This window comes from Phalacrocorax carbo, chromosome 1 (genome assembly GCF_963921805.1).
Source record: "Phalacrocorax carbo chromosome 1, bPhaCar2.1, whole genome shotgun sequence".
Lineage (NCBI taxonomy): Eukaryota > Metazoa > Chordata > Aves > Suliformes > Phalacrocoracidae > Phalacrocorax > Phalacrocorax carbo.
This window is the reverse complement of record NC_087513.1, coordinates 784,049-797,470: the sequence shown is the minus strand read 5'-3', so window position 1 is coordinate 797,470 and position 13,422 is coordinate 784,049. Positions and strand designations below refer to the sequence as shown.

The 13,422-nt window shown below is 58.5% G+C and overlaps 1 protein-coding gene across 7 annotated transcripts in view; it reads right to left on the bottom strand.

Annotated features, from left to right (window-relative positions):
• SBF1 (SET binding factor 1) overlaps positions 1–13,422 on the bottom strand; it is a 92,206-nt gene that overhangs the window by 57,387 nt on the left and 21,397 nt on the right. The window lies entirely within an intron of this gene.

Sequence of the window (13,422 nt, the reverse complement as noted above, 5' to 3'; positions counted from 1 at the left end):
CGGTCCCTCCAGAAACCCGCTCTGGCCATGCAGACAGGACACGGTGGCTGGGCACACCCCAGCTCAGGGAGCAGCCGTGGGGACGCGCCGCACCTCTGCGACCCACCGTTATTTTCAGTCTTAAAGTTTGGGATGTTATGGCAGCACAGGCTTTCCGAGTGCTCCAGCCCACGGTGCACAGAGGCCTCGGGGAGAATCACAGAAAGCAGCTTATTCACTTCAAAAATGACATGGGAGCTGTGCACATCTCGAAACACAGCACAACATTCCCTTCCAGCTGAGCCACGCGGGGCATGGACAGACGTGCCGACTTGCCAGGTCCTTGGCCCAGGATCACAGTTCCAGGGCATCGAAGGGCATCTCTGGCAGGAGTAATTCAGCACTGGACAGTAAATGTGAAGTTTTAACGAAGGAGGGTCCAAGTGCTTCAGTGTGGCTAAAAACTCAGTGTGAGACACCCTCTAGTCACACGTTTGTGATGAACACCATGGCGCAGACATTACGGCTCTCCCACTCATCACGAGGATCCCCGCCTGTGCATTCAACTGAGCTCCATTTGCTTTCCACCCTCGCTGCCGAGGTCCCTCGCACAGGGCTGCATCCCTGGCCGTGCCCTTCCCACACAGCTCTGCCACCGCCTCTGCCACGTCACTGCCCCAGCCAGCCGGGCCCCAAGGATCCCACTGCAGCTCCTCGTGCCTTCGCCAGGGCAGGCGGCACGTGCTGTCGGGGCACAAAAGCCACCACTGGTACAACAGCCACCCCAGCACAGAGCTTTGGCCCCACGACATTGCTCCGGGCAGGAGGGGCTCATCCTGTTTGGCTCAGCGTTGTAACAACCCGACTGCCACCAGGTCCCATCCGTGCAGGTCACACGTGCCCCGTCATGCCCACGGCTGGCTGCATGGCACAGGCTCTGGGAAAATCAATGAATCCCAGACTGGTGGGGGCTGGCAGGGACCTCTGGAGCTCACCCCGTCCCACCCCCTGCGTGAGCAGGCACACCCAGAGCAGGGGCACAGGGCCGCGTCCAGGCGGGGGGTGAATGTCTCCAGGGAAGGGACCCCACAGCCTCTCTGGGCAGCCTGTGCCCCTGCTCTGACACACGCACAGCAAAGGGGTTTGGCCTCATGTTCAGGGGGAACTTCCCGTGTTCCAGCTTGTGCCCGTGGCCCCTTGGCCTGGCGTTGGGCACCGCTGAAAAGAGCCCGGCCCCATCCCCCTGACACCCACCCTTCAGATATTTATAAGCATTGATGAGATCCCCCCTCAGCCTTCTCCTCTCCAGGCTGAACAAACCCAGGTCTCTCAGCCTTTCCTCACAAGGGACATGCTCCAGCCCCTGATCCCCTTGGCAGCTCTGCGCTGGCCTTGCTCCAGCAGTTCCCTGCCCTTCTTGAACTGGGGAGTCCAGAACTGGACGCAGCCCCCCAGATGTGGCCTCACTGGGGCAGAGCAGAGGGGGAGGAGAACCTCCCTCACCCTGCTGGCCACACTCCTTTTAATGCACCCCAGGACACCGCTGGCCCCCTTGGCCCCAAGGGCCCGGTGCTGGCTCAGGGTCACCTCGCTGCCCCCCAGCACTGCCAGGGCCTTCTCAGCAGAGCCGCTCTCCAGCAGGTCCCCCCCAGCCTGGGTTGGTGGAGAGGCTCTGCACTGTCACCTCCCTCTCCCAGGACACCGGCACTGGCTTCCTGCAGGGCCGTGCTTCCAGCATCGCCCTCGCTCTCAGCCTGCAGAGCAAAAGCGGAAAGCAGCCTCTGAGCTTCCCAAATGCCTGGCGGGGAGGGGACACCAGCCTCAGGCGGCTGGCTGACAAGAGAGGCGGGACGGCACAGAGCTGCACCCTGCTCCTCGGCAAACCCGCACCACCCTGAAGCCAGAACCTGACGGGCAGCGGTGCCCGAGCACCTGCGGGATGGCCTTGGCGTAAGCCCATCTACATTCCACTCTAGGGTGATCCTAAACTGGAACAGCCCTCGCCTCCCAAAATCCTCCGTGAATCCCGGCACACTGTCCGGGAACGTCAGGCACACGCAGCTGGTGACCTGCCCCGGGACCCGCACCTCCTCCCAGCACCATCGTGGAAATGACGACCGAAACCACGCTGCTGCTGCAGCCACCGCCGGCGGGGTTCGGCTCACCGCATCCAGCGCCACGGGGGTCAGGAGCTGCTTGAGAACGGGGCAGCTGAGTGCTGTGGGCCAGACAAATAACGCTGCCAGGAATCCACGGGAAGGAAAACTCCCCTTGCAGGCCACGGGCAGCAGGAATGGCAACGTAAACAGCGAGTGCGAACAGCCCTCACGTCATGCTGGATCCCTTTCGAGGCACGCTGCAGACAACCATCGATGGGGCGAGGACAGGCAGGGCAGGAGCTGCCCTGAACCCCCATCAGCTACCCCTGCTCAGCACAGGGCAGCCTGCCACGCACACTGGTAAGAGCAGGAGGGGACAGACATGCACCCCTTGACGTCTCACCTGCCCATGCCATCCCCAGCCCTCCCGGATGGAGGCTGCGAGCTCCCGCACACGAAGCCCACAAGCAGAGGGGAACAGCAGCCCCTCGCTTCCCCAGCCCAGCAGGCACGGCTCGCTCTCCTCGCCAAGAGCAGGGGCTTGCGGGAAGCCCACAGCTGCGGAGCGGGGTTTATAGCACGGATGGGCTTTCCCCACCAAAACACCCGTCGGCACTCTGCTTTCTGATGGCAGGTCAGCCTCGCCCAGCATCACGTACGGCGACGAATTTTCACTGTTCTGAACTCTGACCTAAGCACAGGCTTCTCCCACTGCATTAGCTAAATTTTTGTGTTTTGAGACAAACCTGCTTTCACTACTTTATTCCACTCCCTGATGCTCTCCAGAGCTACAGTACCCAGAAGCACACAGCACCGAAGCATCACCACACCGATCACAGACTTGCAGTGCTGATCAAGACGCTTCTACATCTTTCCAGCGTCAAACCCAAAGGCGAGGGTTTCTGTTTAGTGCTGAGGACTGAGAAATGAGCCAAACTTGCCCCATGCACACGGACCAGCAGGACCTGCCCCTCACCGCTGGACTGCACATGTCCTGCTGCTGCACCTCTACAGCCTGACCCACGGCCAACTCCAGACAAGCATCGCCATCCACCAAAGCCACTTGTTAATTACTGCCCCTCCTGCAATCAGCGCATTTCAGTCCCTTCGCTAACCAGTTCAGAATACACTGGAAAGCAGGCAAGGACAGAGGGAAAAACACCCCAACAAGCAAGGGGAGAAGACTGTTCTTCATTGGGTCACACGTGAACACCCCAAGTCCCCCCTTTTCAAGCATGCCAGGGAAGAAGGAGGCATGATCTAAGCACTAGCTCAGTTTGCCTCAACCCTACAGAGATCATCTACACCCAGAGTCTGCAAGGATCGACATCTCCCACAACTGCAGAAGGAGCTTTTGTTCTGGTGCTGCAGGGAGGAACAACGGGGCCAGAGCTGCCATCAGACTGGGGAGCACGGCACCTTCGGTGGGGGGGAGGGTGGAAAACCGCGCTGAGAGTGACAGCACTGAGGACTGCCAGAATATGATATACAGAAACTAGAACCAAGGTCAGCTTCCACAGGTGCCTGAGCTGGAGTCGGCAGTGCCAGTACTACAAAGCGACTTGCTTTGAGTGTTGAAATGGGAGGAAATGTCGTACTTGTTACTAACCCTGCTAGAAAGCACTGCCATCAGCACACCGACCGGTCTGGTACAACGCACGGACGAGCACATCGACCTTACTGAACAGCTGCTGTCCACAGCACGACTCGCCATCGGAAAGGCTCTTCCAGAGACCTCTGTGCTCAGTCCACCCTGTGGCACTTTGGCTGCCCTGAAGCGATTGTGCAAGGCAGCGATCACTCCGTCAGCTCTCCAACTCCAACCAGAAGGACCCAAGTTGGAAAATAACTTAGCCAGGCAGTGCAGGATGAACTCCCAGGCAGCTGTAATTGCACAAGTCAGATATAGCCTCCCACCAGACTCCTCCATGTGTGCCTGGTGGGGAGCAGCACCTTATTTCGGGGTCGGGAGGTCCAGTGCATGGTTGAGGCAGCGGGTGCTCACGGACTGTGCAGGGCTGCGCTGGCTGAGGCTGCTGCAGGTGGGACAGCAAGCGGCCACGGTGAAGAATCATCCTGTGTCGGCCAGCACAGCCTCGGGGTCAGCGCGGGCAGGCCAATACATCGGTCGAGATTGCTCGGCAGGACGGGTCTCAAGTTACGGGACTTACAGGCAGCAAAGGCCAGGAGCTGTGCAAAGCGAGTGCTCAGGCCCAGTGCTAACAGGAGACTGGGGTGCGACAGACATCACCTGCCTTGCTGAAAGCAGGACGGGAACCACTATCCCACTGGCATCTGCTGCACAAGACACAGGAAGAAACTCCCCTGCCACCAGCCCACCCAGAGGAGAGCAACCAAGGACCGTGGTTTTCCCTAAGCGGGAATTGATTTGACTGATCCAGTTCTTCCCCCGGCCCCCCAGCCTGGTAACAACAGTCAAGCTCCATTCCTCCCCATCCATTCCTCCTCTTCCCACACCGAGAACTGCCCCAGCTGAGAAACGCTGGGACGCTGTGCAAACTGACCATCACCAGAGCCACAATCAAAGAGGACACGACTCTCACGGTCCACGGGGGAGGAAAGCTAAGGAATCACTAGGGTCTGCCGCTTCCACCAGCAACGCAGCCACCTGCTTCACAGCTCCTCTTCCGAACCTCCACGCCACAGACTTTCTCTGCAATGCAAACCCTTCCCGAGAGCCGCTGCTGGGACAGGGTGCAAGGAGCACAACGGCAGCTCACTGACAAGGGCAGGAGAGCAGCCAGCGGCTCAGCAGCTTGCCCAAGATGCCCGGGCAGTCAGCCTTATCCCCAGGCTTCCAGCTCTGTGTGCAGGCAGGAGCACCTCCATGAAGAAGGACCCGCCTCGGGGGGCTGAATCACCCAGAGGCTGCCCGGAGCGGCCGGGCAGCGGGAAGGAGGGAGCCCGGGCAGAGCAGAGGGTTATGGAGAAGTGAAGCAGCGCGGTTCTGCAGGAACCTCTCAGTATGAGCCAGGCAGCCCAGCCTGGGGGAGGAAGGGGCTGATGCTAACAAGAATTGAAAACACCATCAATTACACACTGCTCTAGAATGGGGAACTAACATTTCCCCTCCAGCCTTCAGCTTCTGCATTGGCAGTTCCTCAGTGAACGGGGCATGCTTTCTGAAGCAGGTAGAGCCCTCCCGGTGCAGCAGCTCCTGTGCCACAGAGCGACGGGCAGCCCCCTGCCCCCAGGGCTGGCCAAGCCAGGCTGACTTTGCAGCCTCGGTGCAGTAATTCTCTGGAAGAGGAACCTTCCTCTCACCCAGGGTCGGGATGGCCGTTCCCTTCCACCCCACAAACACGCCGCCGCGCAGGGACGGGACGCAGCAGCGAGAGGCACGTGCCCTGGCCGGGGGCGCGGGTCTCTACCCCTCGCAGCTCAGGGGCGGCAGGCAGCTCGCCGCCTTTAATCCCTTTGTAATTAGCAGACAAGCAGGGAGACAGTCGCTGCAGTGAGCGAATCCGAGCACCGCGGTGTGCCAGCCAGCGCTGAGCTCTGCGAGGGAGATTACCAGGATTAACGTGTCCACAGCAGCTCCTGCTACGAGCTACCTACAGACACCACCGACACCCAGGCGGGGCTCGTCCTGGGTCCTCCCAAACCCACCCAGCGTTACATAAATGACCTCACCCTCCACACACAAGAGATTATCTAGAAAGCCTTTAAGAGGCAGGCGTGCCTCCTGAGGTCACCGGAGCCGAGCGGGAAGGACAAGGGCACCGCACCGAGTGCCTCCTGCGGGCGCCCTTCCCCGGAGCTGGTCCCGGCCCGATCCCACTGCCAGGTCAGAGCCGCCGATGCCCCTCGGCTCCGGCTGTGCCAGAAGCGGGAACCGGCATTTCTTGGCCCGCTCCTCGAGATCAGCAGAACACGCAGCTCTTCTCGGCTTTATCCCGGGCACAGGCCAGCAATCCTGTAGAAGGTGACTGCTCTCTGCTTGGGGAATTCAAACGGATGCCCCATGCTCAGCTGGCACACTGGATCCCAGTAACCCCAGCAGGAACAGCCTCCTCCCTTTACAGACTGCACACCAGCAGAATGACCGATTTCAGCCCCAAAGGAGAAGCTTCTGGGCATGCTGAAGCACATCCATCACCTCTGTCAGTGCAGGAGATGCAGTATTTGATGGGTAAGGCAAGGAAACACAGTCCAATCTAATTCTTAGGAGCAAGGAAACAAAATTTTCCTCCTCTACCCAAAATCAACAGACCCGAGGCACAGGGCAGGCAGCAGAGCGTGTCATTCTTTCCCGGTCAGGCTGCCCACAGCTGCAGAACTGTGTGCCTCCCTGAAAGTGGATCCTGGGGACCAGAGGACGAGGCTAGAGGAGTTTCCATGTGGTTTGAGGAGCTCCCCCATCTCCACAAGCCTAAAATTCCCCATGTCCTGAAAGAATTCAAATTAAAACGTAAGACAATTCAGAACTGATTCTGAAGGTGAGGGAAGACAGGAAAGCCTAACAGGAGTAAGCAAGGTCGTAACAGATTAAGACCTGCCTGCTGAGGGGCTGAAGTCACAACTGAAAGTTTGGAGGAATGACCACGAAGCCAACACATCGGCAAGAGCGGGGACAGCAGAGCCGCTCAGCGCGAACACGGGTCAAGCGGATGCTCGGAGACGCCGTGCTCTGCAAGCGAGTCCCGGCCGCCCTCGGGGTGGGGGACATCTCCTGCGACTTTCGCTGAACCGCAGCGCTGAGTCCAGGAGGAAAGCTGGGCTTCCTCCAAAGAACCCGCAGCCAGCTCAGCACCAAGAGCTCCCGCCACGCAGCTCCGCACCCCGGCGTGAGGGCTGGCAGGGCTCGGGTCTGACCGGGCCCTGCCTCGGCGACGGCATGAGCCAACAGCCTGTACCACTCTGCCAGACGCACAATCCAGAAGCTCAGGGAACAGCAGTAACGTCGCCTTTTCGTTTCTAAAGGCAGGAAGACCTGGCCCAGCCTCAGCACTGTGCGTGAGCATGGACACGAACGCCTGGACTCCAAGCCAAGGGCTGCATTTTCTACCTATGACAGAGCTTAACCCTTAAGAATAGGAGAAATAAACCACTGCTGCGATGGCTGATGGTTCTGGCAGAGATGAACTCCCCATCCTGTAAAGAGCAGAGGAGGAATGGAGCCGAAGCAGAAGCGCCCGTCACTAAGACGCCTGCCCTACAGCCTGCTCTCTGCCTACAGCCACAAAGGTGGAGCTTCCAGCCTTGCGATAACTGCTCAGACTCAAAACAGCAGCTGTTCATCTTTGCTGCTGTTTTGCTGAAAAAATTAAGCAAGAAAATGTTACACAGACAGGAGACTGAACCAAGGTCCAACTCATCACCGCCGCTCTCCTCTTCCCCACAGCATCCCACCGTGCACCGCAACGCCGGCGGTGAGCAGGGGCCGCTCGCCAGTCGGCGTACACGAGTGCTGCGATGGATGGGAGGCAGCAGCGTGCTTCATCCAGACCTAACTCAGGTCGGTTTGCCCCTGCAGTTGAGACTAAGCTGCAGCGTGTCCAGCAACCCATTTCTTAACTATAAAAAAAAAAAATATGGCTTCAACGCCAGCATTGAAAAGTCCTGAAGGCTCTCGGGGTTCCCTCAGCACCCGAAGATGCTGTGACCATGCAGGCCAGGCAAGACCCTGGTCCCTGCTTGCAGATCTCCCACCTCACCTCAAGGCCACCGACCTCCAGGGCAGCTCCAGGACCCGTCACCGCTGTCGCTCTGCTCCCACACGTCCCTCTGGCCTTTCCCATGTCACACAAGTTTTTCACCTGTTTCTCCTCACTAAGCCCGTTCCACCCCTCAAGACAAAGACTTCCATGAGGGCAACTAAATGCAAAACGAAGCAATTAATATCTTCCGAACTCCCCTTTCACCCAAGCTTTAGGAAGCACTGTCAACACTTGAGGACACGGAGTTACTAACCCGTCTCCAGTGGCACCAGGCACGTTATCGGCTCTGAGTTAAGGACCTTTTGGCCTGTTTGTAACATACTACCCAAGTTCTAGGCCATCCAAATTGAAATTATTTTTAAAAAGGAAAGAAGTGATCACAGGCCTCTTAGCTCAACACTGCAATGCCTAAGTTCTCAGAAATAGTTAATCTTAAATTTTAAAGTTACGGCAGTTTTGCCATTAGTTTATACGCAAGCCTGAACTACTTGGCAGCGTCCCTCCCACGCGTACTGTATTTGTGTCTAATGGCCAATTATCTGAGCCATCAGTGGCTTTAGGTCAACGTTATAAACTCTTGCAGCTGAGAGGGGAGAGGGGAGCTGTGGGCACGAGCACTGTACCATTTCTCCCCATTTTTAGTAATGCCCTGTCAATGAAAAATGACTACACTTAATCCACGATCCGGACTGCCCAGCTGTGCTCAACATCCACGCTGGCAGCTTCCAAGGAGTCCAAAGGATGCCCTGCCTCCCAGGAACGCCGACGCCATCCGTCCACGCCGACCCAGCGGCCGGGGGCTGCTGCACCCTGCTGCAAGGCGGGGTCTCAGCCAAGGGCCCGTCGGTGCCCGGACGCCCGAGCCCCCAGCGTTGCTCCGTTTGCACCGAGTGCCTCGGTTCCTGCAGCCAGGACGCGGCGCCTGCAGCCCACACCAACCCCGGCTCCTCACCCAGGCCCCGAGGCAGAGCAGCAGACCCCGCTCAGCACAGGGCTGTTCCAGCTCCCTGCTGCGAGGGGCTGCGGATGGGGAGAGCCATCGGCGCGCGGTGCCACCCTAACCCTGGCCTTGGGCACGACAGCACGGCTCAGGCTCCCCAGCCCTTCGTTTGAAGTCTTTGGGTGGCCGTGAGTCTGCACAGCAAATAAACAACGTGAGAAAGGAAGCACTGTGCTCCTACGGCATTTTATTATCCTTTTCTCTCAGCAGAGAGCCTAAATCACGGTGCAGATCTGCCCTCCAAACAGCTTGCACTTTAACTGCAGAGAGAGGCTGTCGAGGCCCTTTTTCCCCAGAAAGGAAGAGAAAGCCCCTCCAACACTTTCCCAAGCTTCATCAAAGCGCAGAAAACAAACTTTCAGCAACAAGGTAAGCTTACGGTGACAGAGGGAAGCTTGGTTTAATCCGACCAAGACATGAGTGGGCACACAGGGCTGGGAGACAAGCCCCACAGGCAGCCCCCCCAGACTGCCGCAGACCCACCACGCACAGGGGCAGCCAGAGCCGGAGCAGGGAGCTCACACGCCTGCACAGGACTCAGCTTCGTAACACACAGCGTTGCTCGAAACCAGGAGGAAACTCGGTTCGAAAACCACAGGGAATGGGAAGCACGCTCAGCTGACTTGGAGGGCAGCTGCACTGCACCCGAACATCACTGCTGACAAACTCTCTTACCACATTTGCTTCCCTAAATCAGATTTCACAATTCATCCCAAGAGATTCGAGGAAAATAAATTGTCCCCAAGATGATTCCAGTAAAGGCAGGTCACAGAGGGATTTGCTCACGACAGACTCAAAATCCCCATGTTCAAGCATTTTGGCCGTTTATAAAGAGACTCTCACCCTGGAGGGGACCAGAGTCCCATTACAGAGAATATTTTCATCAACTGGACGGTCACCAGAGGGGAAAATGTCCAAAATCAAGACCAAATCCACCTAAAATAAGAGATGAAGTAGATTAACTGGATAGGAAGAAAAACCTCCTACAGCAACTCCTTGAAACAGACCCCCTGCCCCATCACCGCCTCGTTCCCTGTGCCCAGCTCAGCTTTGGGCTTTATTTTGTTGCCATCAGCACAGAAACTCCTCCCGTCATGAAGGAATAGACCTGGTTTGCAGGCAGGTTTCAGCCTCTTCCTCTGACACGTCTGAAGGTTTCTGTGCAAAAAGGGATTTCTGTATAGCCAGGTTTACCAGCAGTGGGGAAACTGTGTCTGCAAGGCAGAGGTCTCGCTGGCTGTCCCCAGGTTACGTGGCTGCTTCAGGAGGAGCACACCAAGCCACCGCCACATCTTCCTCCTCCTGAGAGCGCTCCCGGCCCTAGGCTCTCACCCCAAGCACTGTCCCACCAACACCATCCTCCCCGGCACCATCCTCGGAGCTCCCCACTGCTCAGAGCACCGTGCCGGGGTGCCAGGGCCACCCCAGCTCCCTGCTTTCCCCCGCACACTGCCTGCACCGGGCCCCGGGTCTGCCGGGGAGGATGCTCTGCACGCCTCCTCCCCAGCACCCAGCCCTGAGAAACAGCACGGGCTCGATAAGGAGGTGGAAGATTTAAGAGAAAAGCTCGGTCAGTCTGGGAACCTGCTTTAATCCATCAGCTTTTAGCACTATCAGTAAAGCAAGCGCTTTTGGCTGGAGGCTGCACGTGTTGTCCACCCGAGAGCCTGCAGAGCCTGCTGCCTGCACGCCGAGGTTACTCGAACCCCGCACGCAGCCCACTGAACCACAGCAGCGGTCAGCCCCGTCTGGAGCAGGAGCTGGGGCGAGCCCACCAGCTCCCCATCCCTCCCTCCAGACCCAGGGAGTCCACATTTTCCAGCAAGCGCTTCTGGGATGCGATCCAAGACCAGTGTGCAATCTTCCTACTCCCCCCACCTCCCCCAGAGCCCCCTCCTCATCCTCCTCTTGCCCAAGGCCAGGCCCAAAGCGGGGCGAGGAGATGGTTTTTGCTTTCGGGGCGGTGTGCGATGACACTCCCAGTGTGAGACTCGTGGGGGCTGGCCCCCCATTCGCGGATGCTGCTGGGCCGGGGAGCTCCCATCCAGCCACGCCAGTGCCTGGAAAATTCCACGAACCCCAAAGCCCTCATGGGCTGAGACAAAGCAGCGGAGCCAAGCAAAATAATCACGCTGCAAATTATTTCAGTGAAAGAGAAAGGGAGGGCTGCAATAGGAAACGCTCTCAGGCCAGCCAACGGGAAGGACAGCGTGGTCCCCCAGGGATGAGGCCACCAGCAGCTACGCTGGTGTTGGTGTGCCGGCACGGCTCCCGGCCCTTCCCACACCTAAAGCAGCAGGCAAGGCTGCCAGACCAGGTAGTCGATGGCATCCAAGTTTGCACAGCGATGCGAGATGCAGCAGCGCGCAGTAACGCCAGTAACGTAACAAGCAGAATTCTCCCGGACCCTGGGAAATCCCTTTTTGGCATCTGAATTGCTCCGTTGCAGTTTTGGGTCTGAGTGAGCAGCACCAACCGGACGGGTGCAGCCCTGTCCTCGCGCGAGCGCTGCCTACGGGCACTACACGCATTTTGGGCTTCCCTCACCTCAGCTAGTAGCCACCAGCTCATTCCGAGCTGCACGGGTGCATTACAGGCCTTCCTCGAGGCTGCACAGAAAACAAGGAGGGCGTGCACAGCACAGGCCCCTGCCGGACGCCGTCCCGGAGCAGCCCGCCTGCCGTCCCGCTTTGGCTGTGGCCAAACAGCCACAGCCCGGAGCTTCCCACCGTCAGCGGCGCTGATGGGGGTGCAGAGGAAACCGAAGCAAACGCAGCTAGGCTGGCTCCGGGGGAACGAAGCAAAAAGAACAGCGAGTGGAAAAATAACTTTTGTCCTTAATGCAACAAGGGGTAAAGAAAACAAGAGTGGAACATTCACGCTGCAGGAAAACAAAACAACCAAACAACCTAAAAACAACACATAAAATAAACCAACAAACCAACCGCCCTGTAGGCCCACGTTAACCCTTCATCAAGGCAGCACCGCTTAACCAATGCAAGCGCTGCACACCTAGCCACAGGCACAGACACACACCACACGTGCCCAGTGTCAGGAGAAAATAGCAGTTTTAAGAGACTGTGAAAACCACCTCCGCTTGCCCCGGACACCGACTGCTATGCCAGTTCTCTTGGGCAGGAGCCGGCCCCAAGGATGAAGCTGGAGGCAGGGAGCCCGAGGCAGCACGGCTGCTGCGGTCGAGGCCAGCCCCGGCCCCGCAGCCCTCCTGCTTCCTGCACCCGGCTCCTGCCCGCAGCACCGGCACCTCCTGCACGGGATGGCTTCTCCCCGGGCTGGAGAAGCCAGAGCTCGAGTCACAACACCCTTTAAAAGCTGCAGGTTGCTAAAAAATTAATCTTCCCCAACCTCTCCACCTGAAGGAATTGATTTTAAGTAGATGTAGGACTGCTTTGCCCTGATGAAAACTGCAGCAGAGAGGGGCTGAAGGCGAGGGGCGGGGGCAGCAGCTCTGAGCAGGCTGGGAGACCTCACCGTGGCTCCCTGGGGAGGGAAGCACAAGCCACCCCCTCTGCTGCTGGAGCCCGACGCCGGCCGGGCTGCCGGGTGCGTGGGCCAGGCACTCCCAGCGCCGCCGGGGAAGCGCCCGCAGCCCAAGAAGGGAAAATGCAGCGCATTAAGAGCGAGCAGCATCGCGGTGCGCGCATCTGTGCTGGCGAGCAAAATCAAATCCACGCTGCACGAAGCCACCGCAGGCACGGCTCCCCTCCCAAACGGGAAACTGCCACCTGCCAGAGCGAGGAGCAGCCCCAGTGAGGGCACGGCACGGCAGGCGTTCAGCCGGAGCCCCTTCTCCACAACAAGCTCACTCGAGCGTGCATCCTGCCACACAACAGGACAGTGCTTTGGGGCAGGCCTGCTCGTCCCCCTGGGGCTAAGCTCACCCCTCTGCCGCTGCTCAGAGTTAGGCTGAGGATTTGCAGTTACCCACAGCCACACTGGCAAAGCCTTCGCTGGCTGACGCTTCGGAAGCAGCGCTGACCGCTGCGCTGCTGAACCCTCCTTTCTGAGACGCTGACAGAAGTCAGGGGACGGGAGACTCGTACGCAGGGACGCTGGGGATCCTCCACTACTTCCAGTAAAGGAAACCACAGCGCAGTCCCCTCTGCCGGTGCAGCTGAAGGGAAAAACAGAGAAATTAGATTGCTATATTCTCCCGCAGCTCTAGACAGAGGTGGCAAAAATACCCTTTACTGCAGCCATTTTTCAACCAAGCCTTAAATGCTTCAAGAGAACTTATTTCAGGTTATCACAGGAACGCCCCGTACAAGAAGGCTGCGGCTCTGCTCCCAGCCTTCGCACTCAGCTCTGCAGGAACTTTTCCCTACATCGCATTTGGTGCCTCCAAGACCCTGGGCCCTTCCTGAACCCGAGGCAACACAGAAGAGGCGGCCGATCTCCCTGGACTCTGCGGGGGAGACTTGGCATTTGCAATGACATCCTGAGATCCACAAATAAAAGGTCTTGAGAAACACAGCAGACTAAATCCCCCAACCATCTCTCCAACGTGGACTCATGCAGCTCCCCACCGGCTGCTCCAGGGCTGGACAGGAGCGGCTCACTGGCACAGGGCCACGAGGGCAGGCAGGAGCCCCATAACCCAGCCAGGGATGGGGAACCCCAGCCGAGACTGTGGGACACGCCG